We start from the raw sequence: 27,076 nt of genomic DNA on the forward strand, positions 1-27,076 counted from the left end.
GGTATCAGTATGCTGAATTACTTCCAGGCTTTCTCTTGTGTGCCATTGGCCTGAGTCTGCTTTAAGACTGGTGCCGGTGCCTTGCTATCTGTTAGTCAGTATATCACTCACCACCTCAATCATAGACAGAAAGGGTAAATAAAACACTGGGCATGACACAAAAAGAAAATGGAACACACACACATATATCACACATAACAGCATGTTTTTTTTCTGTTGTTGTTTTGTTTTGTTTGGGGTTGTTTTTTAGCAGTGCCATGATGAGCAAGTACAGTACCTCTGAATGACATTTTTCAACCAATAGCAATACCCTACCTCTTGATGTATACTGGCTTATTGGTGAATATTATCCATTAGTAGAACATTTTCTAACTAATAACATGACTGATATATTTTACCTCTATTTAGTGAAAGAGATTGAAGCTTCTGTTTGCCCCAAATGCCCCAGCAACAGATAACTCATTTTTACTTTTCTATTGGTTCCTGGATGTCTCAGGTGTCCTTATTGGGCAGAAGGTGGTCTCCTATGATACTCATATTTGTCAACTGTATTTTCTACTAAGAACTTCCAATCCTCAATGGTCTTTGTGAAATGGCCAACAGAGGCACTAAAATGTATATAACATACACAAATATATTAACGTTCAAGAACCAAAACAAGTCTCAAATACATGAGCTCCATAGGGCTTTGTTTGCTGCAAGTAATGAATGAAATTAGCATGCTGTTTATTTTCAACCAATAATTAGTTTTTGATTGTAAAAGGGATGTTATTAAGCCAGGGCTTTTGTATTGAGCTGACTCCATCTTTGGCTTGGGGATAAGTGTGTTTACTGCGGGTCGCCTGTTGTCTGCTGCAAGGATTACTCTCACACACAGTACTACGTGACAAATTAACTCAGGTAGAGTTCTCTCACAACATGAGCAGTCACACCGCCTGTCCACAAACTCCAAACAGGTTGCTATTTTCCTGGAAACGGGCAAATCCATAAAGATGTGTCAATTCTGTTTGATGTATATACCACAATGTATGCAAAATCCATTCTATGCCTGTTTCTTTGTAGGAAAGAGAAAAGAAAGAAAAATTTACTGGTTATTTATCCAAGCTTTAGAAAAACAATAAATGTTTGTGTTTCACAATGCTTTAGCTCCTAATTGTCTGTTTGACATTAAACCTATTTCCATAACACAGTGGCTGTTGTTCAGTTTTATTGAAGCAGTTCTAATTCCATATAACAACACTTAGATCTTTGCTTATGTAGATTATTTTTGTTATAGCATTGGTTGTCCCACAATTCAGGTGGAATTTGGAGACCCTCACAGCCTCCTGAAAATTCCCCAATACCTTTGAAGCTGAACCAAGGAATAAGAAAAAACAATCAGCTCTAATGTGCACTTTCCCATTCCCTCTGCTTTTCCACAGAAACTCCAACAGGTATAGCCAAGAACTCATGCACTAGTAAATAGATTCATTTTACCTCCATCAATCTGAAAAATTCAATTTAATATCATGGCATCTGGAAAAGAATCCAGAACTATCAACCTAAGAGAAACACATCAATAAGAAAGACATTTCACATAAACATTGCAGATTAATTATTATTATTAATTGTTTTGCTAACCTTGCACATTCAGAACTTTGAATTGTCCTTCTGAGAACACGATGGCTACATGGAGGGGCTTTGGGATCACTGAAGTATGATCAGTAAGGCTCAAGTGGGTTTTGCTGTAAACCTGAACACTTCAACTAAGACAACACTTTGTGCTTCCTATGTTTTGTATTTATAAATAAACTTATTTGTAAGCACAAACCCCACTCTGTCCGATGATGCTAATTTTGCAGATGAAAACAATGAAATTTTAATATGGCAAAACAGTTGGCTGTTTTCATATGCTATGACCAACATTAGAACCTACACATACAAGCAGGTATGTTCACTTCAAATGTAGATCTATGCTGTGACTGGCAAGGGTCATGCTTTGTTGGAAATTGGGGTGCATGTCTCCTGTGATATTTCATTTTTTAAAAAGATTTATTTATTATGTATACGGTGTTCTGCCTGTATGTCTGCCTGCAGGCCAGAAGAGGTCAACAGATCTCATTACAGATGGTTATGAGTCACCATGTGGTTGCTGGGAATTGAACTCAGGACCTCTAGAAGAGCAGCCAGTGCTCTTGCCCATTGAGCCATGTCTCCAGCCCTGATATTTCTTTTTATTGGTTAGGTTTTATACACACAAACTACATTTTGTTTTTTAAAAAATCTAGGTACAATTCACATACAATGAAATTCACATATATTAAGTGTACAGATTTGAAAATTTTGACTAGTGTATGCATGCAGCTACCCAATAGTTGTAGCAGTACATTTTATTGTGACCTCCAACTCACAAATAATGACATGAAGACTTATTATTAATTATGAAGGAATTACCTTAGCTTGGCCTTGTTCTCAAATAGCGCATATTACTTAAATTAATCCATTTATATTAATCTATATTCTGCCATATGACATTACATAATCTCTGTACTGCCCATTCTGCTTCTTTTGAATCTAGCTGGCCTCTCTGCCTTTCTTTTTCTCTGAGTTCTCTCTCTGTTTGGAAGTCCTGCCTATACCTCCTTTCTAGCTACTGGCTATTCAGCTTTTTTTACATCAATCACGGCAATGTATCTTCACATAGTGTACAAATATTCCACAACATTTCCCCCTTTTTGTCTAAATAAAAAGGAAAAGTTTTAACTCTAATACGATTATCAAGTAAGAATTCCCTTTGCAATATCCAGTCCATTTGTATTTGGCAAATTTGGAGAAATTACTCTATTCTCTATCTTATCTTGGTGAGCCCAAAGTTTTATATCTAAACCATTTTCTATCAGAACTAGTGTTACCATCCTAAAAATAACTTTTTAGACCTTAAAACAAACTTCTTAGACAAATAACTTAAGCCTTTGTTTCTCAACTTACAAACTTTACATCTCTTACGTAAGTTTCTTTTCAGAATTTGGCAACAAGGAAAACTGTAACTAATAACTATCTAGTCTTCAACTCCATCAAAGACCCAAGGAGCATATAAATATGAATAAACAGAACAAGGAAATCTCAAAACTATAGAAATAACAGAAGCAGCTTACTGCCTAGACAGTCAACCAGGGTTCTTCTGCAATGTTGGGGCATCCATCTTTGGCCCACAGGCCTAGAATCTCTGACAGACTTTTCTGTGAAGCAGGGATGTGGACGAATTTGTCTTCTTTGTGTACTGCTTGCCCAATTCAGAGAGCATGCTGTCAGCAGTCAAGGCAAGGGCAGTTTCTTTGTCCAGTAACTAACTTTGCCACAAAGAAGGCAAACTTCATATGGAGGTTCTTCAATGCCCATCATCCTTTTTTGGAGTAGATTGTTGCTGTCTGGAGCACATGTGGCACATTGTCATGAAAAGTCTTACGTTATTAAAAAAATCTTAAATGCCATATTTTTGTAGGTCTCTGAAATCATCTTTTTTGAAATCATATTTTGTAGGTTTGAAGATCTAAAATGTGCATTTGACCTTGAAAACATATTTAACATGGCAATAAATTTAATTGTTAGATGACTAACTACTAATCTGCATTTCCTAAATATGTTAAGTCGATTGTAATAATAACTTTCAGGTACTGGAAATTTATGCTACATTGTTAAAGGATCTACTTTCCTTAAATAACTACTATACCTTAAATGAGTGTAGAAACATATATACAGTATAGTAAAAATAACCTTAAATTTTTATCAATATACAAAAATCCATACCAATATAAAATATTTGAGGTTACTAGTTACTTTAGTTTTAAAGTAGATTCAACAATCTATCCTTTTAACCTATCAGTTCTATGTCCCCCCCTTTTCTTTTTAGAAAGAGAGCCTTGACTCCAACCTCCTTTGTTTTTTTTTTTCTTACTATGACCAGTAACAACTTGCAACTAATCCCACCCAAACAATGATGAAAATCCACCAAACAACCAGAAACCATCCCCCTCCCTCTTGAGAATGTAGGTGTAATGATCTCTAGACTACTTCCTGTTGTTTGGGGACAATGGCATCTTTAGGGGAGCCTGAGAAAGTTGGTATAATGATCATGTCCTGGAAAAGCTAGCTGCATTATTTTTTGCTTCATCTCTGTGATGATAAAATGTAGAGATTATCTGAAGTCTTGCCTGGAATAGTCTATAAGAGTGATCCCTCTCAGCTAGCAGCTTTGAAGTTGTTCTAGACATAGAATTTTGAGGCAACTGCATCAGAGGCATTCTGAGAGGCTAGATAACCTAGGCTACCGTCTTGATTGGTATCTTGTCCTTTTGTTCTGAAAACACACAAACTTTCAAAGGTAACATGTGGTAACATATTGTGTACCCTAGTAGAGCTTGCCTAGGGATCAGAGGACAAGCCAGCCACTATATTAAACATACAGGTCAGGCAGTGGTAGCACATGCCTTTAATCTTAGCTTTCAGGAGGCAGAGATCCATCCAGAATTCTGTGAGTTCAAGGCTACACTGGAAACAGAACCAGGCATGGTGGCACACACCTTTAATCCTAACACCAGGAAGGAAGGAAGATGGCAGGGCACAGAAAGGTATAGAAGGCATGAGTAAACAGGAAGTCTCTCTCTTGAGGCTGTGGATTTCATAGAGGTAAGAACATGGCTGATTTGTTCTGTTTCTCTGATCTTTCAGCTTTCACCTCAATATCTGGCTCTGAGTTTTCTTTTAATTATTACTAAAAGACCATCTAAGATTTGAACAACATCTGGCAACCCAATGTTTATGGCATGAATTCACTAAAAAGTCACTAGTGACCTTACAGGCCCCTGGCTCAGGCCAGAATTGCATGTGGCCAGAGTCTCCACCCCACATGGGCTGGAGGTTTTTTTGGTTTCTTCTCTTCTGGTGTGTCCTTGGATCCCCATCTGGGACTGCTACCATACTTGGTAGCTGCCTTGAAACTCACTCGGACTTGTATTGCTCTATGCAGAAGCAGTCAGCCTCACATTGGAATCATAATTATTAGCAAATTTGGTGAGTCAATTAAGATTTCTTAAAGGGAAGAATTAGTTAAAAGATAATTTTTTCCCCACACTAAAAAATGGGAAACATTTTTACACTGGCCTCTGTTTGATAGCACATTAGGCAGTCTGAAAATGTAGCAATTAAAGGAAAGGAAAATTAATGTTGAAGAGATATATGTAACTTCAATTATAAATGTTATTTGTTTGATCATTTTTGTTTTATCATTAAAAAAGTTGGTTAATATGAGTGCCGAGATAAAACTTTTAGAAAAACTTGTTAAAACAGATCATAGCAAAATTCAGACCCAGATAGAGGAATTTAAAGGTGAACCTATCTCAGCATTGCATTATATGGTTACAGACAAACAGCCTAAGGCTTTCAAGCAGCTAACCTTAATCTATCTAGTAACTTTATAAGAACTGCCAAATGCTCAAGGTTGTGTACAAGCTCACTGGAGTCCTGTGAAAATGTAAGATTTGAGGAGATTCAAAGAAACTATAGTGTCATATGATATGCGTTCTCCATTTGTGAAGCAAATGTTAAACTTGTGGTCAATTTGTAATAGAATTATCTCTCAAGACTAGAGAGATTTGGTTACAGCTGTTTTAGAGGCTGGTCACCACTTACAATGGATGACCTGGTGGAGAGATGAGGCTAAGACCATTGAACAATGATGTAGGGATAGAGGTATGGAAATTTCCCAAGATCAACTTCTTGGAGAAGGTGATTATGATGCTATACAAAGGCAATCTTTATATGATGACCACACTCTAATTTTATGCTTCATGGCAGCATTGAAAGCTTGAGACAGAATTGTGGAAGTAGGAATGAAAATTGAGTCATTTGAAAGTTATACAGGGCCCAAAAGAAACCTTCACAGATTTCTTACAAAAGCTGTCTTTAGCAGTATATAGAAAGAAACCAAATTCAGAAGCTAGATAGATAATTGAATCCCTGGCTTTTGAAAATGCTAATGCACAATGCAAAAGGATAATTAGGCTATTAAAGGCAGGATCAGCATGCTTGGAGGAACGGATCCAAGATACAATTACTATTGAATCTAATTACCATGATGATACTTGGATAGGAGAGGTGATTTACAGAGGTTTAAAGAAAAATAGTAATGTCAGGTATTTCAATTGTGGTAAACAAGATCACCTAAAGAGGTATTGTAAACAAGGAGTTCCTAGAAACAATGTATTTTCAAGGAATAATCCCAACAGAACACCCATCCCTTCTGGAATATGCAGAATGTGTGTTAAAGGCAAACATTGGACTAACAAATGTAGATCTACAAGGGTCAGACAAGGTAATCCCTTGCCTTTGCCATTGTGAAACAGCCTGAGGGACCTCTCACAGGTCCTCATGTCAAATTCCATTCAGGCCTTCCCTGTCATTGTGAAAGAAACTCTTCCCAGAGCAATCAAAGAACCTAATGACTGTTGTAAGAAACCATACTCCTCTGGATGATAGAACACCTTTAAAAATAAAACAAAAACTTAAGTAAAAACTATAAATCAAAATGGATAAAGATTAGAGATGGGACCTCCCCAAAGTTAGGGCTGGGGGGTTTGTTTGTTTGTTTTATGTTTAAGGAGAATAAAGACTAGGGTATCTAAAGAACACTGGACAAATGAGACATCTGAAGAAAAAGGACAAATCATCGAGAAAAAAATGTCCCAAGAAAAAGAGTAAATTGGTCTATTGGTATATCATATATCTAACAGAATAAAATTTCATTAGTCTTCCCAAATGTTTGTTTCTGCTGTACTCTACAGGCATATAACACAAATGATTTTTATGTAGTCCCAGCTCAATTAAAAATTAAAGCTGGCTGTAGAGTTGGAGCATGGCTCTCTCCTTCTCTAAACCTAAGCACAGTTGTTAAAAGAAAATGCAAAATCTCTGTATCATGTCAGAAAAGCCACCTGATATGGGACAGAAGAAAAACCAAAATTAAGGGACTATTCTATTGCTATTAATCTCATAATTCTTTGGTTTTATTTTGACTCTTTAAAACTTTTCTCAAGGTATGAATTTTATACTAAAATTTGTACAATTTACATATATATATACATTAAACTTTTGTCATGTTGTTAATGGTCATATAGAGTACTAATTTTAGAAAAAGGCTTCATCTAGCTTCCTGTACATGATTTCGGGTTTGAGTCTCTGTCAGTTTTCTATAGGGAACCATGACCATGCCTAACAGCTACTTTGAAGACTCCAAAAAGAAGATAGGGCCCCACAATGAGGATTCCATCAGGAGAATGATAATACCACTAAGATAAAAACACACCCAAAGATCGGTTTTGGACTACATACTGCTCAGGACAATTTCATGATGGCTAGCTGAGATGATCCAGCCTCAAAGACTACTTGGGCAAGGACTTAAGACAAGCTCTGCATTTTACATTATGCAGAGACTGGACAACAAATGATACAGCTGCCTCTCCCAGGACTTGACAATTAACCCAAAATTTTCTTTTCAGGATCCCCTAATGATGCCTTTGCCCCTAGACAGCAGGAAGTAATTTTAAGAACATGAAACCCACATTCACAAGAGGTAGGGTGTGTGGTTTTTGGTCATTCAATGATTTATGGATAATTGTCATTGTTTAGGATGGTTGGTTACAAGTTGTTAACTGACAATTGTCAGGAAAAAAGCTATGCAACAAGATTAGATTCAAGGTTCTTATTTGAAAGGAAAAAGAAAAAGAAAAAAAGAGGATATATTGATTATTGAATCTACTCTAATAAGAAAAAGGGGGAGGATACAGATATAATAAGATAAAAAGGTAGATTACTGAATCTACTTTTAAAAGGCAACTCCAAGTTTTAGATATTTTATATTGGATTGGATTTTTGTATATTGTATACAAATTATGCATAGTGATACAAAATTGAGATTGATTTTGTTAGAAAATACTGTACATACATTTCTAATCTTGTTCAAGGTCTTATACCAATACAGTTTATTTAACACTGTAGTGCAAATTGCTATTCCTTGAATGTTATTATTACTAACTAATTAGGGTATAAAGAAATGAAAGTTAGTAGTTAGTCATTACAATCAAACTTGTAGTCATTTAGGTATGTTTTCAAGGTTAAAACATGATATATTTTAGATAGATAGGTCATTTTCAAACACTTCAGAGATCTGCAGAATATGGCATTTAAGATGTTTTAATAACATAGATTTTTTACGACAATGGGACATGTCTGCTCCTGGCAGTACCAATTTACTTCAAAGAAGTGGATGGACATTGAAGAAACTCCATATAGAGTTTACTTTCTTTGTGGCAAAAGTTAGCCACTGGGCAAGAAAGTACACTCGCCTCGACTGCTGACAGTATGCTGTCCAAAATGGACAAGCAGGACACAAAAGAAAGGACTGTGTTACCTTGACAAGACAAGGTAGGAAGGCCCTCTATTTAGAAAATCCTGCTTCACAGATGAGTCTGTCAGATATGCTAAGCCTATAGGCTGAAGATGGATGCCCCAATGTTGCAGAGGAACCTTGGGTGATTGTCCAGGCAGCCAGCTATTTCTGTCATTTCTCATATTTTTTGGAAGTCACTTGTTTGCACTTCTTTCTTAATTAGTTAATATTATTTCTTCTTGAATCTCTGAGGGAGTTGAAGATTACATAGTTATAGTTTTCCTTGTTAGCAAATTAGAGCAGAAACCCACTAAAGAGGTGTAAAGGGTATAAGTTTGAAAGACATCAAAATATAGTTTTTGGTTGGTAATACAAGTTAGGATAGAAAGTGAATTAGGTACAGCATTTTGGACTCACCAAAACAGGATAAATAATGGAGTTTTTTGTCTGAGTCTGTCAAATGTTAATGGACTAGACATTGTTAATGTAATTCTTGACTGTATATGTTATATATACTTATTGTATATAATTTTTCTTATAGTAGTTATAATCTTCTTTTACTATTTTAGAAAAATAGGGAAAATGTGGTGATATATTGTGTACTCCAATATATTTTGTACCCTAATAAACTTATCTGGAGATCAGAGGACAGAGCCAGCTACTAGATTAAACAGAGGCCAGACAGTGGTGGTACACACCCTTAATTCTATCATTTGGGAGGCAGAGTTCCATGTGGATCTCTGTGAGTTCAAGGCCACACTGGGAACAGAGTCAGGCAGTGTTGGCACATGCCTTTAATGCCAGCACTTCAAATCTCATGCTTTTGCTTGGAAAGCACACATGCCTTTAATCCCAGTAAGATGGCAGGGCAGAAAAAGGTATATTAAGGCATGAGGAAACAGGAACTCATGCTCTTTAGATGAAGGATTTGCTGGAGATATGCTAGTGGCAGCAGCAGAGCAACTGAGACCCTCAGGGGTGAGGACTCAGAGGCTTTAGTCAGAGGATTCATGGAAACAGGATGGGCTGAGGAGTTGGCCTGGTAAGGTTGGCTGTGGCTTATTCTGCTTCTCTGATCTTTCAGCTTTTCACCCTAATATCTGGCTCCATATTTTTTTTTAGTAATAAAACTGTTTAGCAATTCCTGTTACACCTTTCATAATCCAATGTCTCTCAGCAGTTACCATCCTCTGTTCATTAGTATTTTAAAAAAATTCAGAATTGACAAAGCACCAGAAAAGGTTCAAACTCCCTGCATTAAAATATTTTTCATCCTTACATGGATTTTTTAATGTATTACTTTACTTTCTCTTTTAAGACTTTCTTGTATTATTTTTAAACTATTTATTTTTATGACTGTCTATGTGTGTTTTCTTTTTTTTAAGCACCTAAGCATATTATACTATTTTGGAGTTTTTTTGTTTTTGTTTTTGTTTTTGTTTTTTTTTTTCATCTGGATCTAGCTACTTCCACATGCTTGCAGCATTTTCTGACCACAGGAGACAAATCTTAAAGTGCAAGGCTACTGCCAAGGTGTGGAGCTGGCATCTGGCTCCATCCCACTCTGTTCCATGAGAGCCTAGCCTTATGCCAGTACCTGCTGCATTTACCGCCCAGTCCTGGGAATTGGTGGTGCCTGTCTGCAGAAGATTGTACCCAGTGCTGGCTGCTCAAGAGCTCTGCGGCACAGCAGAGACTCTGAAAAGAGCCTTGTATACCAAGCTACCTGTATATGGAGATCTCAGACTCCACATTGGACACCGCATATAGCAGTACTTTCTTGACATGCAGACTTATTATGAATTATGGAAGTTTGTTCTTTAGCTTAGACTTGTCCCCAACTAGCGCATATAACTTAAATTAACCTATTTATATTAATCTATGTTTTGCCACATAGCATTACCTCATCTCTGTAGTGCCCACCCTGCTTCCTCCAAGGTTGGCTGGCAACTCCACCCTTTTTCCCAGAGTTTTCTCTCTCTGTCCAGAAGTCCAGCCTATACCTTCTGCCTAGCTATTGGCTGTTTAGCACCTTATTATACCAATCACAACAATCCATCTTCACATGGTGTACAAATATCCCACAACAAACAGCCACATCATTATGTAAATTTGCCGTATTTTCTTGGTCACTCCTGTCTTCCCACCTCTCCAGGAAGTAATCAACAAAACTGCTGGGTTATAGAAAGGATGTGCTTCCTCTGTTGAGAATTCTCTGTTTAGTTCTATATTGAACTATTGGGCATTTTGATGTCTAATTTCTTGAGTTCTTTATATATTCTGGATATCAGCCCTCTGTCAGATGTGGGGTTGGTGAAGACCTTTTCCCATTCTGTAGGCTGTAGCTTTGTCTTGTTGACTGTGTCCTTTGCTCTACAAAAGCTTCTCAGTTTCAACAGGTCCCATTGATTGATTGTTTCTCTCAGTGTCTGTGCTACTGGTGTTATATTTAGAAAGTGATCTCTGGTGCCAATGCATTCAAGACTACTTCCTACTTTCTCTTCTATCAGGTTCAGAGTAACTGGTGAGGTCTTTAATCCACTTGGACTTAAGTTTTGTGCACGGTGACAGATATGGATCTATTTGCAGCCTTCTACACGTTGACATCCAGTTATGCCAGCACCATTTGTTGAGATGCTTTCTTCAACAAATAACTGATGGAAGTGGATGCAGAGATCCTCAGCCAGGCCCCAGATGGAGCTCCAGGAGTCCAATTGTTGAGAAAGAGGAGGGACTGTAAGAGTGTGAATTGTTGAGACCAAGATTGGAAAAGCACAGGGACAAATAGCTAAACCAATGGAAACACATGAATTATGAACCAAAAGCTGTGGAGCCCCCAACTGGATCAGTCCCTCTAGATAAGTGAGACAATTGAATAGCTTGAACTGTTTGGGAGGCACCCAGGCAGTGGGACCCAGACCTGTCCTTAGTGCATGAGCTGGCTGTTTGGAACCTTGGGCTTACACAGGGACACTTTGCTCAGCCTGGAAGTAGGGGACTAGACTTGCCTGGACTGAATCCACCAGGTTGAATTGAATCCCCAGAGGAGTCTTGGCCCTGGAGGAGATGGGACTGGAGGGGAGAGGATGGGGGAAAGGTGGGGGTGGGGCCAGGAGTTGGGAGGACAGGGGAACCCATGGCTGATGTGTAAAATTAAAACACAAATATAATAAATTAAAAAAGGAGAAAAAAAGAAAGGATGTGCATTTAACTTAGTAAGATATTTCCAAAAAGATTTGTAAACCAAACTTTCAATCAGTACTCCCACTAGCAAGTGATGAGATTGTAAGGTGTTTTCATAATTTCATAGCATTACCAGCTTTTAATTTGCTACTTATTGATGGATGTCAAATGAATTTTCCTATGACTGATGATAGTGAACATTTTACATAGACTTATTAGTTATTTTTACTATTTGAAAAAGTCATTAGATGTATTCAATTTGTGTATGTGTGTGAGTGTGTGTGTATGTGTGTGAGTGTGTGAGTGTGCGTGTGCGTGCATGCATGCGTGTGTGTGTGTGTGTGTGTATACATGCATGTGAGCATGGGCATGTAGCGTAGCCTGTTTGTGATGGTTGGAAGACAAGTGGCTAACGATGGCTCTGTCTTCTCCCATATTGTCCCTAGGGATCAAACTCTGGTCACTGGACTTGATATCAATTGTTTTTATCCACCAAGCCACCTCCTTGGCTCTTATTCTTGTTTTGGAAAAAAATATTCAATTTTAAAAGCAATCTTAACATTTCGGTTATTTTCCCTATATTATTGATTCAGAGAGCCTGCCATACATTCTTACAGGGGTTTGTATAAAAGTCTGTCATGAAATCCATATTTTAGAAATGGTTTTTAGAATTCTGTGCTTTGATTTTATTAATAGATGAGCAGAAAATTTCAATTTTGATAAAATTAAAATTCAGTAATTCCTTGTGCCCTTCCTTGCTCTTTCCTCCTCCTCCCCCCCTCCCTCCCTCTTTCCCTCCCTCCCTCCCTCTTTCCCTCCCTTCTTCCCTTTTTCCTTTTGACTTTTGTGCCCAGGATATTTTTTATACTAATTCAGAACACCAAGTCATTTTTTGTGATTCTCTCCAGTAGATGTATGTGTATTTTCCACGGTATCGTGTGAATCATCCCACTTCTATAACACCATACAGTGTGTGCCTTGAGCTATGGCTCACTGGCTTCCTCCACACTCCTAACTGGTGTTATTTATAAAAATGAAATTCTTTCCCTATATCGTGCCCTGGTGTGAAAGGCAGTGCAGTCTCTCTGTTGGAACCTACTTCTGGACTTTCTGGTTTGTTCCCCTCATGTCTACGTCTATTGTGGCACTGACCCACACTGCTTTGGTTAATGTAGCTTTGTGGTAGGTCATGAAGCCAAGCATTTGAAGACCTTGAAATTCATTCACCATGTTCAAGATACTCAGACAATTCCATGGTACATTTCCACATATATTTTACACTCAGTATATAAATTTTTACAGAAACGATAGCTGGAATATTGATTGGATTACATTAAACCACTAAATCAAAAGAAATAAATAATAACAATATTAAAAATTTCAAATTAGTGAATATTGCATATTTCTCCAGTTCTCAAGGCACTGGAAAAAATGCTCAAAGTCATTTTCAGGAAGAAACCTGAAACTTTGATGTGAACTTTAGGTCTACGGATTCTGGGTTTGGCAACTAATAGAAATCATACAATTTACTTTTGAACCATTTGCTGCCAGGAACAACACCACCACAATGGATATTTATATATTGACCTTGTATCCTGTGATATTTCTTAGTTCAGTTATAAATTCTGAGTTTCAAAAAGCAGTCCTTGGGATTTTCTACCTCTGTGAACAATATAGTTGGAGACAACCACAACATATGTCTTATAATGAAATACTTTAGAGTTTGAAAACTGATTTAATCTGCCAATCCTTTCCATTAGAGGTCATAAAACAAAGCATTGTTTGAACATAAGAAACCCAAATAGAAATTTTTATACACAAAAACGTGTCTTGATTGTTTAGTCATGTTGTTTCCTAACAAAGTCACATTTGTTATCTTGCCTATCACCTTCTGGCTTTTCCTTCTTGTTTTAGTATTCCTCCTGAAACCAGCGTTCCAATGCCGATGAAACCAGAAAGCATATACCCTTGTTTTGTTTTCTAATTTAAGGAAGAAAAGATAGAAACTTATGGTGATAAGTTAAAAAATTAGTTCTGGAATTCCCATAAATATTCCATTTTCCAGGTTAATGGCACTTCTGTCCAACTCTAGAAACACATGAATACACAACATGAATTCACATTTGTGTGTGTGTATGCGTGTATGTGTGTGTGTGTGTGTGTGTGTGTGTGAGAGAGAGAGAGAGAGAGAGAGAGAGAGAGAGAATACATGTGCATGCTCCTGTACACTAGGGATCAAATCCAGAACCTTATTTCTACTCTAGGTAAGTGCTCTACCACTACGTCTGTCTCCAAATCAGATGTGTATGTATGGGTTTTTATTAAAAGCTTTTCACGTAGCTGTTATCATTTTTTATTTTATTATTTCAAGGTTGTAAAGTTATGTTGATGGATTTTCAAATGTTAAAACAGCTGTATATACTGGAATAAGCTCACTACTCATGCTATTCTTTAGGAAACATATTTGGACTGGCTTGTATTTTAAGTTATTTTCACTCGTGTTCTAGTGAAATATTATTTGTTCTTTTTCATGTACTATATACATGAAAAAGTCCAGTTTATTTTTATCAAGGATATATAAACTTCATAACATAGTATCTCAACCTTCAACACTTGTAAGTTTATAGAAGACATTTCTTCTATAGTATTGCAAATGAAAAAAATAACTTTCTCTTTAATCTGTAGTGACCTTCTTAGCATCATTTACTGCTATTCTCTGTCACCTTTGATAGAAATTATCATTGGTATATAATTCAACCACTAACATGTTTAATTGCAGGGCATTATATTGATTTTTAACTTTTTTACATGCTTCAGGTTTTTCACTTTGAATATGGAATCTTCTTCACGGTGACAGTGACCTGTGCTTGATGATCTCTGTCATTTGTAGTGCATCGTTGTCTTAGTAAACATCACTGTTGCTATGATGATACACCACTAACAAAGCAACTTTTGGAGGAAAGGATTTGTTTCAGCTTACACTTGCAGGTAAGTGTAAGTTCATCACTGAGGGATATCAGGACAAGAACCCAAACAGGGCAGGAACCTGGAGGCAGGAGCTAAGGCAGAGGCCATGGAGGAGTGCTGATTACTGGCTTGCAGGAAGACCAGCCCGGGGTGGTGCCACACACTGGGTACCCCATCAGTCCCTAAGAAAATGCCCTACAAGCTTGCCTGCAACTGAATCTTCAGCAGGCATTTTCTCATTTGAGGCTCCTCCTCTTTGATGACTATGTCTTGTGTCAAATGGACATAAAACTAGCCAGCACAACTACCAGAGCATTTTAGATACTTAGTACATTTTTTTACAGGTTTGATTTTTTTTTTTTTTTTTGGTCAAAACTCTAAGGAAAAATACCTGTAATTTTTCTTTAATTAGTTCTGTCAAAAATCAAGTAAGTTGCTGGGCTGTGGTGGTGCACGCCTTTAACTCCAGCACTTGGAAGGCAGAAGCAGGTGGATCTCTGTGAGTTCACAGCCAGCCTGGTCTACAGAGCAAGCTCCAGGACAGGCACCAAAACTACACAGAGAAACTCCGTTTCAAAAACACCAAACAAATTTTAAAAATAAAAAAATAAAGTAAGTCACCTTATTATTTATATTTTTAAATTTCCCAGTTATTGAACCTTTATTATTCATGCTAATATACTTACCATATTTATTTTCATTTCATAATAAAATTTAAGGCAGCAGCAGTTTTTGTAAGCACGCCCGAACTTCTACAAGCTTGTAATTGTAGAACTTAATTTTATCAATAATTTTTATTTATTTTCCTTCTTAAACAAAGAAGCAACTCTGTAAAACAGCCTTTTGCTAGTTATCAAATAAATTGTAGAATATCAAATTTGAGATTACCATCCTAAAATTGTGATAAATGATGCACATATTCAAATTGAACCTAAAAGAAATAAAAATTACAGGATGAAATTTATAAGTAAAATATTATTACCTTAAATGTATTTAAAAGATGTAAGTTAAAGGAGAAATATTCTATTCTTTTGCTTGGAATAATTCAGGAATGACTATGTGGTCAGTTCTGGCCCATAAGATTCTAGGACATATTGCCATAACTATCAGAGTCACTTCAATGAAGAGATATCCTTAAAAGAGTATGTGTGTCCTTATGAATACGAAGGAAATGTCCAATCCTTCTCCTCATTAGGGTTATTTTTTAACTATCTGGGGAGAAGATCTTTTATTGAAAATGCTGGGTGGTTAGCAGAGTTACCTTACAACACAGGCCTGGACACTTGTTACCAAGTCAACAAACCCCCAAAACAGCTGTCTGCATTTTATGATGTGAACCAACTAATTACATGACAATCCAAGCCAGATGTTGCTCAACTTTAGGTGAAAATATCCTCAATTTTGTGAAGTGATGATTCATAAAGTGCAATGAAGCAATACCCCGTAATGTAATGCATCTCCGTAGACATGCTTTAGACTCAGGAATTCAATTACTGATGTGACAGCACTTACGTAGGACTAGAGTGGAAACCACTGGAGATGCACACGGACCAAGGATCGGCTTGAGAGGCCTGACTGACTATGGTTTATAAGCATCACACTCATGGAGGAAGTGAGACTGAAAAAGACCAAGCAGGAAGCTCGCTCAGAGGAAGTGGGTCAGTAATATTTTAATATGGATATGAGCTGCAGATTAATTACCGTAAGTGCAGACCTGAGAGTTCTGTTTGCACGGTTTATAAAATTTCCTATGTGGCCAAAGCCAAAAGAAAATTATTAATTACTAGGTGGATGTGGTAGTAAGTCAATAATTGCTATCTACCGAAATAGAACATATACAGCTGGCCTCAACTTAATGTCATCAATAATTGCTCTTTGTACATATTTTTATCTTGATATGATTTCCTGAGTGTTAGGTAGCTCTTACTTTTGTTGAGTTTTGATGAGCTGTAAAATATTTTGACAAGTAGCTTTTTATTAACCTCCCTGCAATAAATACTTGGTACGTGTCAAGTAAGCAGGACAAGTTGTGTGTGTGCGTGTGTGTGTGAGTGTGTGTGTGCGTGTGTGTGCATGTGTGTGTGTGTGAGTGTGTGCGTGTGTGTGTGTGTGTGTGTGCGTGTGTGTGTGAGTGTGTGTGTGAGTGTGTGTGTGTGTGTGTGAGTGTGTGTGTGTGCGTGTGTTATTGAATCAACTTCTAAAATGTTCACAGTTTCCAAAAATAAAAAAACATTTATTCTCAATACTTGCTATGAATTTGAAAACAAGGTGTGTATTGGGGGGATGGCAGTACACACTCTACTCCCACTGTGCCCACTCACCACATCTGCATTCCCTAACATATTTTCTGGTTGATAACTGAATTTCTCAAGGATGGTATTCATAGCCACACACATTTTATTGAACTCTGAAATAGCACTTTCTTTGTCTCATTTCTCCTTTGTGGCTATGCCAATGGTAAACTTGGAAAAAATTTAACTGGTTACCCTATAACTGCTTCTGTTCTGTGATACAGGATTGCCCATCTAGTCAAAGAAAAAAGGAAAAGGAGAAAAAGTAAAAGAGAGGCTTGTCAGAGAAAGGAGGGAAGAAGAGGTGAGGAAGGGGAAAGGAAGAAAAACATTCGGAAATACATTTTATGTTGTTGTTTGTTTAGAAAGTTGAGGTACAATTTATCGGAGAGAAGAAAACATAGAGGAGGCAAAACACATACTGGCAGCTGCCAAGAGGAAGAGTATGAAGAAGCAGGAGAAATTTGTGCCTATGCGTTGGAGTTAGAACTCAGTAAGATGGGCAAGCTCAGCAGCAAAGATCTGCAAGCAGCTGCCCTTAGGGAGCTAGGGAGCGACTTCTGTGGAATTTAGAACTAGTAACTCATTAAATGGTAATTATTCCTCCCATCACCTTAGCATTCCTAGAAATGTCTTCAGGTGTATCACCTTTCCTGAGAGGCAGTATCCTGGCCAGGGGAAAGTCTGGCCGAGCTGGATTCACTCTTGGGGGAAAGAACAACGCTCTACTCTTTAAGGCAAAGCTGAGTGTCTTTATGCAGGGCCAGAACTGCAACTCAGATTCTGGAATAGTTACCAAAATTACAAAATTTTAGCACACACTTGGTACATAAGTTTTATACTCCACACTGGCCTAGGGCACAGGCAGATCACTGTTGTTTTTAAATGATTATTTTATTGTCTGGGATTATAATATAATTACATAGTTTTCTTTCTTCCATTTCCTCCATCTCATCCCTCCCTATACCCCCTCCTTGCTGTCATCAAATTTAAAGGCTCTTTTACTTTAGTTGTTTTTACACATATGTTTATACACACACACACACACACACACACATATTTCTAAATATATAAATATATAAATATATAACCTACTTCATCTGTATAATGTTACTTTTACACATATGTTTTTAGGGATGACCATTGCTATTGGATAAGCACTTAATGTGCCCTTTTCAGAGGAAGACAATTCCTCCTCTTCAGCATTCATTAGGGGCTTGTTCTTTGTCTAGGGTTGAAGCCTGGTGAACTATCTCCCTTCCATGTTAGGATGTCTATCGATGCTATCCTTGATCAAGTCCTGTTTAGGCAGTCGTGCTGGTGAGACTTCATGGGTGTGTCTTCTCAGACATTTCTAGGAGACATAACCTCACCACAAACTCCTGTTTCTCCGGCTCGTTACAATCTTCCCACCTGCTCATCTGCAATGATCCCTGAGCCTTAAGTGCAGAAGTGTGTTGGAGTCATCCCAGTCAGAATTCCAGGGACCGGCATTTCTGCTTCTTTCCATTGTTTCGTCTCACTTATGGGGTAGCCTGTACAGGTAGGACAAGCTGAACTTCCAATCTCACCTGTCCCCTGCAGTCTTTACAAAGGAGAAAGAGAAGAAAATGGTACAGTTGGGCACATGATCCTAGCTGCCCTGTAGTTATCCGAATAGATGAACAATAACATTCATGCTTCACTACATTTGGTTTTAAAGTAGATGGTACTTAATAAGTCTTCATAAATAACAATTTTTTAATACAAAGAATTCATTTAACAGTTAAAAAAATGAGTGGGGAATAATGGCAACACCACAGCCCACAGCCAGTTCTAAAACAGTGTCAAAGCTGACAGCTTAACATGTAAGAAAAAGAGTTTATGTTTTATAGGTCAGGAAAACAGGGTGCAGAGAAGACTCATAGACAACTTAAAATACTCCACTGCAAATGTTCCTTCAAACCTAAGCCAGTTGTTCTGGGATCATTGGAGTTTCTCTGTAGAATTTCTGTTAAGGAAGGAAAATTCCTTCCTGAACAAATATATAAATATGTATTAGATCCAACTAATTGAGGGGCATATGGAACAGGTGAAAATTGTTAAATATTACCATTTGTAATGAGGATTTTGATATCATTATTTCATGCTGCTATTTATTACTCTGTTTTAGGTGCAGCAGCTGTCAAACAAATGTAGTATGCCTCAGAGAGAATCTGTGCAATATTAAATAGCAGACAGACACAAGACAGGGATTAGGGTATGAGGACTCAGATCCCAGGCTGTTCACAGACTGCCAGTGACCTCTGCAGTTCTTGAGTCCTTGATGTCCAAGTGAGATTCATTATCTTGAGATGGAAAGAGAGAAGAAAAAGAAATGCACACTGTGGTTCTTTATTGTGGTTTTGCAAAATGTTACTAAAGCAGAAATAAGTCACAATGCTTAAAATCAATTCAATATCCCACACCTATTTTGTGACACAATCACAAAATTTATCCCACCATTAATATTAATGGTGACTTTTAGGATTATAATCCACTTTAAAAGTCTGTAAACCTAGCAGAAATCTGCTTCAAGAGTTGCTAAAAGGATTTCATTGTCCATTAAGCAAATAGTTTACAAATACAATCTTCCCCAATCTCTACAGTTGTTCTGAAACTGTAATAAAGCTGATGAGAATTTAGTGACTTTTTCCTAGAAATTCCTATTAAGTGCAGAAAAACTGCCTTGATCAAGTTTGTGTAATCAGTACCAAGTTCTCTGCTGTTAAAATCCAACAAGATTACATAAAATAAACAAATGGCATTTGTATTGAGATGGAAATAAAGATGTAGAAGACAAAATATTAATTCATAAAAGTAGAAGAAAATGTCATTTATATCGACATTTACTAGGGTAGAGTTAACATTGGCAGAAAATGACCAAGCAAATTGCATAATCTGCGCATACAGGTGAAAACAGAACAAGCCACTAAGTGACTCACAGATGAAGACCATGACCAAGACAGGTATTTTGCAACTAGCACCACTGAAGTATTGGGGAAAAAAATTCCAGTCTACTATATATGCAAGCAAGTACCTTCCCTGACTTTGCTTAATGACAAGCAAGGAGGACAATGGTCCCAGACCAAAGTACCAAATATTCATGTAACTGTGCAAGAAGTTACAGATCCCAGGAGTAGCCAATGGCTTTGGGAACCAGACAACAGCCGTGGATGTTAATAATTGCAGAAGTCTGCACATAATGAGTACAGCTGGACATCTGAAGAGCTTCGATGTACTGTAGTATCTAGATCCCTTAAAACACTTTGCTGAGAACATTAAGTCCTGGCAGGAGAATTCATTGTTCTAGCTAATATCTAGTGGAGATACAGAAGTCACCTTAACCCTCCTCTTATAATAGTGACTTTTAGCAAGATTAGAATTGCAAATCCTCAGTCCTCAAGAAATATATATATATATACCTCAGAACAATTTCTCAAAGGACCTGAGAATTGTCTTGAATGTAGACGTGGAGGTGCGTGTCTCTCATCTTTGCTCCCAGCTCCAGGAGAGGCCTGGATCTACCCAACAGTCTTGCTTTAGGCTGTCCTACGACTATCTATTATAATGATCAGAACTGTCTGGTTAAACACATGAAACGCACATGAAATGGTCACATGGACTAACTCCTCTTAATGCTCTCAATGTTGTTTAAGAATCAGTAGACTTCTTTAGGAGTCTGAGTGATTTCCTCTTCACACTGCACTCTTTCCCCCATTAGGATTGTTAATGAATAGAACCCACCTTCACTGCCAAGCTCGGTTGATCTTCAGCATTATACATTGTCAGAAATTGTAGTCTGTTTCCCTGTAGAACTGGGTTCTAGGAGCTGAATAACCAGCACACAACATTTAACAAAGACTAAGTAACACAGAGTTCAGGTGGTGGTGACAACGATGATCTAGTGTCTGCTCTCTACCATAGCACTCTGGGTGCAGTAGGTGAACTTCTAATTCATTTACTTTGTTTGTTTGCCATACTTAATCTTTAAAACTGATCAAGGCCAGTATCAGTTCGCTTGCCCCTTTACAAATGAGAAATTGAATAATAGCACAACTAACCAGTCAGCCCATGACTACAATACTAGAAAAATAGCATCTGATGTCACAGCCAGTCTCCCCACTTCCAACAATTTGTTCACCTCAGATGCTTCCACCCTATAGCCAAGCTCCAGTTTTCATGAGCAAAGTCTTGCTAGTAGACCATAGCTTAGAGAGGAAACCAAAAGTCTCAGCAGAGAATAAGAATATAAGTCTGCCTGCCTAAATATCACTGCCAAGCATGAGTCAAATAAAAGAAGACATCAAGAAATTATGGAATTTTGTGATCTGAAAATCCAGAGTGCTAAAAAATAAAAAAGGTGGAAAAATAGAAGACTACATCAGTCTCTTCCAACTGCAGTCAAGCAAATTCATAATAGTGGTGGCTAAATAGGAAATTTAAAACTCACTTCATTCATACACTAAAACAGTCTGTATAGAGATAGGTATTCTGGTGTTTCGGGATGCTACTAGCATAGTCAGGGATCCACGTTTCAAGATTCAATACTCAACCTCAATAACCACTGGCTTTCCAGCCTTGTATCCATATATCAAGCTCTAGGAAAGGAGAAGACACATTACATATTACATCCATCCAGATTGTCAAAAATACTCTCTAGCCATGCCTTCCTGCAAAGAAATCCGTAAGAGAAAAATTCTTCCAAGGAGCCATGCTCCTAAAATCCTGATCCTGCCTGAGAGCAGGATCACATCGTGGGGAAGACAGGGCATTGGGAAGCACTTGGCAATCTGCATGAGAAGAAGAAACGCAGGAAATTAAGAACCAAGTGTGGCAGATATGTATGAAAATGATATAAATGAAATCTATCACTTTGGATAGTAGCCTAAAACTGGTTAAAAAATAAAATATTTTAAAAATGGTAAAAAAAAAAAAAAGGAGCACAATGTAAGATCTTTCTCAGACACTCAAACTATGACTTTGATGGTGTTCCATGGAATTGGATAACTTTGTACAAATATTAATTTGCTAAAGTGAGAAATTTACCTCAGAATAAAATTATAAAAGAAATTGAAGAGGTAAGAAGTAGAATGAAATGTCAAACTAATATATAAACAAGAAACAAATAGAATAGAGAGGACTAAAATGGAATTAATAGTGTATACATAGGATTTCAGCTAAGATATCACAAAGTCTGCCAAATTACATAAGCCAAAAACAAATTGCTGAGAATACAATGGTAAGGAAAACAAGCAGCAAAATGTGAGTGTGTCTCTGGGGCAGAAAACCCAAATGAATAAACAAGCAAACAAAACATCCCAGGAAAACAATACCTTAAAAATATTACACGAGTCTTCTTTTTTCATATATATATATATATATATATAAATGGATGAGAATTTAATATGGAAAGGGTGAAGTCTAGCTTAGGAAAAGAACCCAAAGAAATTACCATCAATGCACACCCTGGTTAAACTAGTATGAATGGTTACTTTATAACTAGATGGAGCAATACAACTGAAGAAACACGTGAAAGAACTCAGCTGGTTCTACAGCATTTGGTAGCATACTATAGCAGATAACCACCTATCTGTTCATGGAAAATATAGTGTAACTTTAAAAATGTATACCCAGTGGATATACAGTTCAGGTAGAAAGTCAGCAAGGAAATACCTTTAAAAATAAAGGAATTCAGAAAACAGCCACCATGCCTTCTTTAAAAACAAAACAAAAAAAGACAAACAAACAAACAACAGAAAACATCCCAGAATTCCACCTCACTAATAAAGGAATAGGAAGAAGGATTTCAGATTGGGGAATGGAGAAGCTCTTTGAAGCTCAGTTATCTCTGACTCTAAACCACAGATTAAATATTAATATTAATATGGAATAATAATCATAATTTAATATTAATTAGGAGCCATGAGAACGGCTCATTTAGTAAGGCATTTGAACGTTTTTAGTCTAACCAAACAAAATCAGGACTGTAACTCCTAAATTTTGGTGATCGGGCTAAAAGTAAACAACAGTTTCAATTTTATCACCATAGCAGGAAGTATATTGACACCTCTAAATTTGAATTGTTTTAAAAGAGATATCATTATTTTGAAATATTTTTGCATTAGTCTTCTATAGTAGTTGAAAACTGGTGGTCACCATGGTAAAAACATGTATCATATGGTGAACAATATGTTGAGCTTGGTTCATATTTTACTTTTCAAAAATAAAAATTTGAGCTGGGTGGTGATGGCACACACCTTCAATCCCAGCCCTTAAGTGGCAGAGGCAGGTGGATCTCTGGGTTTGAGGTCAGCCTGGTCTACATAGTGAGGCCCAGGACAGCCAGAGCTGTACAGAAAAGCCCTGTTTTGAAAACCCTCTCAAAAATAAATAAAAATAAAAATAAAAAATTGACCACATAGGAGTCCATCAGATTCTAATGGAGACTTTCAAACTCATGGTCCCGAGATCATTGTAGTTAAACTCGATGGTTCTCACTCAATCAATTTTTTAAATCTTATAATTTCATTAGAAATAACATTTTAGCTGCTTTGAGTTGCATATACTTTCATTTACCGGTTTGGAAAGCCAATGACTTGATTTTCTTGTGGATGGTGAGGTTTTGCTTAATATTTTTCTTACTTCTTTGGGACTTGAGCATTCTCTGTTTTTTATTAGTTCTATGAATAACTTCAAACAGTAAAATACTACCTTTGAAAGGAAATATGTTGCTCTATGTAAACTTCTGAGAAGAAACATGGAGGGCATCTATGATGTATTTCTGGGTAAATATATTAGATGTAAGAGAAAGCTAGGCATGGGGAAATAAGCTCAATGCCAGAACCTGGGAGGCAAAGACAGGAGGATCTTGAGTTCGATATACTGCAAGATCTTGTCTCAACACACACACACACACACACACACACACACACACACACACACACACACGGTTGTCAGTAAATGACAAACATCATCTAGTATTTTTTTGTTTTGTTTGTTTGTTTTGGAAATGCACATAAGGCTATTGACTATTCTTTTGAGTGAATCAAACCAGCTTAAGAGTTGGGATGTGAGTTTTGTGGTCTGGCTTACAGTTTTAAGTTTCCTCTGATTTCTTCACAGAAGATGGAGAGAGCCAAGTATGGTTGGAATAGGAATGAGGCAAGGTAGGAAAATGAAATAATCAATGTGAGAAATGTAGCCTCAACTTTAGGGCAGAGACAGAAAAGGAAGGTGTTTAGTTTCAAGACTTTTGTTTTTAAGAGAGTTTTGTTTTTCAAAGTAGTAGAATGGATCTTCAGGGTGAGAAGAGTAAAATAATAGGAAGACTTTAGGTTGGAATGATGGAAGAATAATCCCGCCTTTGCTGGGATAAAGAAGCCTATCTAAGGACAGGGGTTAAGAATGGTTCAAGAAAATCACTTAGATGTCATCCAAAGATAAAGTATTGGCGAAAAAGGGATGAGGTAAAGCCCCTCAGATGATTACTAATTTGATACTTTCAATAGGAAGACCCTAGTGATAAATAATTCAGTCTTTCAATAGTTAAAGAATTTCAGAATAGAGAGAGTAAGGACCCAACAACATCAAATGATGCAAAGGCATTGGGAGATAAAGAGTAAGGACAGGATGTTGAATGAGCATCAGAGAGATGATGGGTGATTTTTTTAAACATATGCACCCATAGCCTAATTGAAATCAAGTTGAAAGAGAGAAATTGGAAACAGTGAGAAAGAGTTTATGTATTGTTTTGCTGGCACAGAAAAAGAAAGATGCATTAGCAGGTAGATTGAAGAGGAGGGTCACAAGCAGGATTTTCTTTCTTTGGAAGAAACAGTAGCATGCTTGCTCACTGGTGGACACAATTCACCATAGAGAGAGAAAGTGACAATGTGGGAGGAGACAGAAGATCCCAAGTCCTTGAGTATGTGAAGAGGAGGATGTCTCATGGGGCTTAGTTGCAATGTGGTCGGTTTAGGTACTGTTAAGAAGAAAGGAAGAACATGTGATTCAGATACAATTCAAAGAAACAAAAATGTCTACCACATAAAAAATGCTTATTACAAATGAAAGCTGGAAAGAATTGTCACATTTAAAATAAACCCTTTGTGTTTGGGTGAAATGTTTTGTAGATAACTGTTAAATCAATTCGAGTCATAATATCTATTCATTCCCTTATTTCTCTGTTAAATTTCTGCCAGGCAGACCTGTCCATTGGTGAGAGTGGGGTGTTGAAGTCTCCCACTATTAATATGTGGTGTTTGATGTGTGACTTAAGCTTTAGTAATGTTTCTTTTACAAATGTAGGTACCCTTGTATTTGGAACATAAATATTCAGAATTGAGACTTCCTCTTGATGGATTTTTCCTGTTATAAGTATGAAATGCCCTTCTTCATCTCTTTTGATTGATTTTAGTTTGAAGTCTATTTCATTATATATTAGGATAGCTATACCAGCTTGCTTATTAAGTCCATTTGATTGAAAATCTTTTCTCAACCCTTTATTCTGAGGTAATGTCTGCTTTGAAGTTGAGATGTGTTTTTTGTATGCAGCAGAAAGGTGGAAACTCTTTTCATTCCCATTATGCTAGCCTGTGTCTTTTCATAGGAGAATTGAGTCCATTGATATTAAGGGGTATTAATGACTAGTGATGGTTAATTCTTGCTATTTTTCCCTTCTGGTGGTGATGGTGGTAGCGTGTGTGTTTCTCTTCTTTGGGTTTTGCTGGTATGAGATTATCCACTGCCTGTGTTTTCATGGGTACAGCTAACTTCCTTATGATTCCATAAATGCGATATCAGAATAGCTTCTTCTTCCACCTCAAACACATTTCTTTTACTCTCTTTTAAAAGCCTATTTACCTAAGCATTTAAATGCTGGTTGTCCAGGACCACATGAGAGAGGAGACAGGAGTTAGCCCTCTGGGAACCTAGAATATACTGTCAGCAAAAGAACAACAATGGCAACATTCCCCCCAAAAGGGATACAAGAATTGATAGATGTTGATTTCTGAAGCTGATTGTGTATTAGTTTTGATGTGTGGAGATGGAATGGATTTTCAACACTGGCTGAAGCCAGTGTGGAAATGTTATTTGAAGGTGGTTTTACTAGAAGGAAAAGCTTGGAAAAAAATGATTGGGATCAGAATGAAACTATGGTGAGAATAAGGTCCCTGCTGTCAACACATCAGTATGAGCATTCATCTAGGATTAAACTCTGGCTTTCTTCTGCTTATTAAATCACGCATGTTTAGTATTACACACTAATGTGTATTCATTTTTACTTTGGGTTTATGTGTCTGTACTGCTGTATCTTTTTTTCTTTTTTCAAACTGTTCTAGATTGTCAATTGCCCGTTCAGTTGATTCTTTTATCACATTGACATCTATCTACCCATTGTTTTTTACCTTCTTCTGAGTTTTGATCACTTAGTTACTTAGTTACTTTTGTCACTATAATGTGCTCTACAACCATCTCTTGTATCCTTTGTCTCAGTATCGAAGTCTGTGACTTATCCATTGAGCCTTGGGTCTAGGTGCTAGATCTGTTCATTGTTATGGGTGTCACTGCTTTTAGGCCATTTCATCTGGAAGAAGGTGTATATGCTTGTGTGACTTTTTTAAGGACCTTGGTATAAGAATTATGAAAGACCAAAAACAGTGAGCTCATAGCAATCTATCCACTGAGACCCAACTCAACTCCCCAGGTAGATTTCTGTAAAACATTGCATCCAGAGACTACTAGTGGATGGTTCACTCACTCCTGGAGAAACGATATACCCCTGGGGCTCTGTGTACACCAGTGAAGAGAAGACCAGTCAAGTACTCTGCCTGCCTGGCTGACACTCCCCCACATCCCTGACTAGATTCCAAAAGCCAGGGAGATACCACAGCACTCAGTGGAGTTGTGAAACTGAGTCCTCCTGAGGGCCTGAGGGTACACTGAAACCATGATCCTCAACTTGTGCTCATAGGCAATGCAATTCCAAACTCCAAATTCCCCAGGAATTTCTTTGATAACCGAAAGCAAAGGTCCAGGAGGCAGCAGAAGTCAGTCCCTCAGTGTTCAGGATGCTAGAAAGAGTTTATTAGTTCCTTACCCATTCTCAGCTGGGTATAGGTCACAACTGCTGGCTCTGCCTGGACCCCAAGGTCCCACATTATGTTGGAACTGAAACTAATCAAACAGTAAA

The sequence above is a fragment of the Onychomys torridus genome, chromosome 21 (genome assembly GCF_903995425.1).
Source record: "Onychomys torridus chromosome 21, mOncTor1.1, whole genome shotgun sequence".
Taxonomy (NCBI): domain Eukaryota; kingdom Metazoa; phylum Chordata; class Mammalia; order Rodentia; family Cricetidae; genus Onychomys; species Onychomys torridus.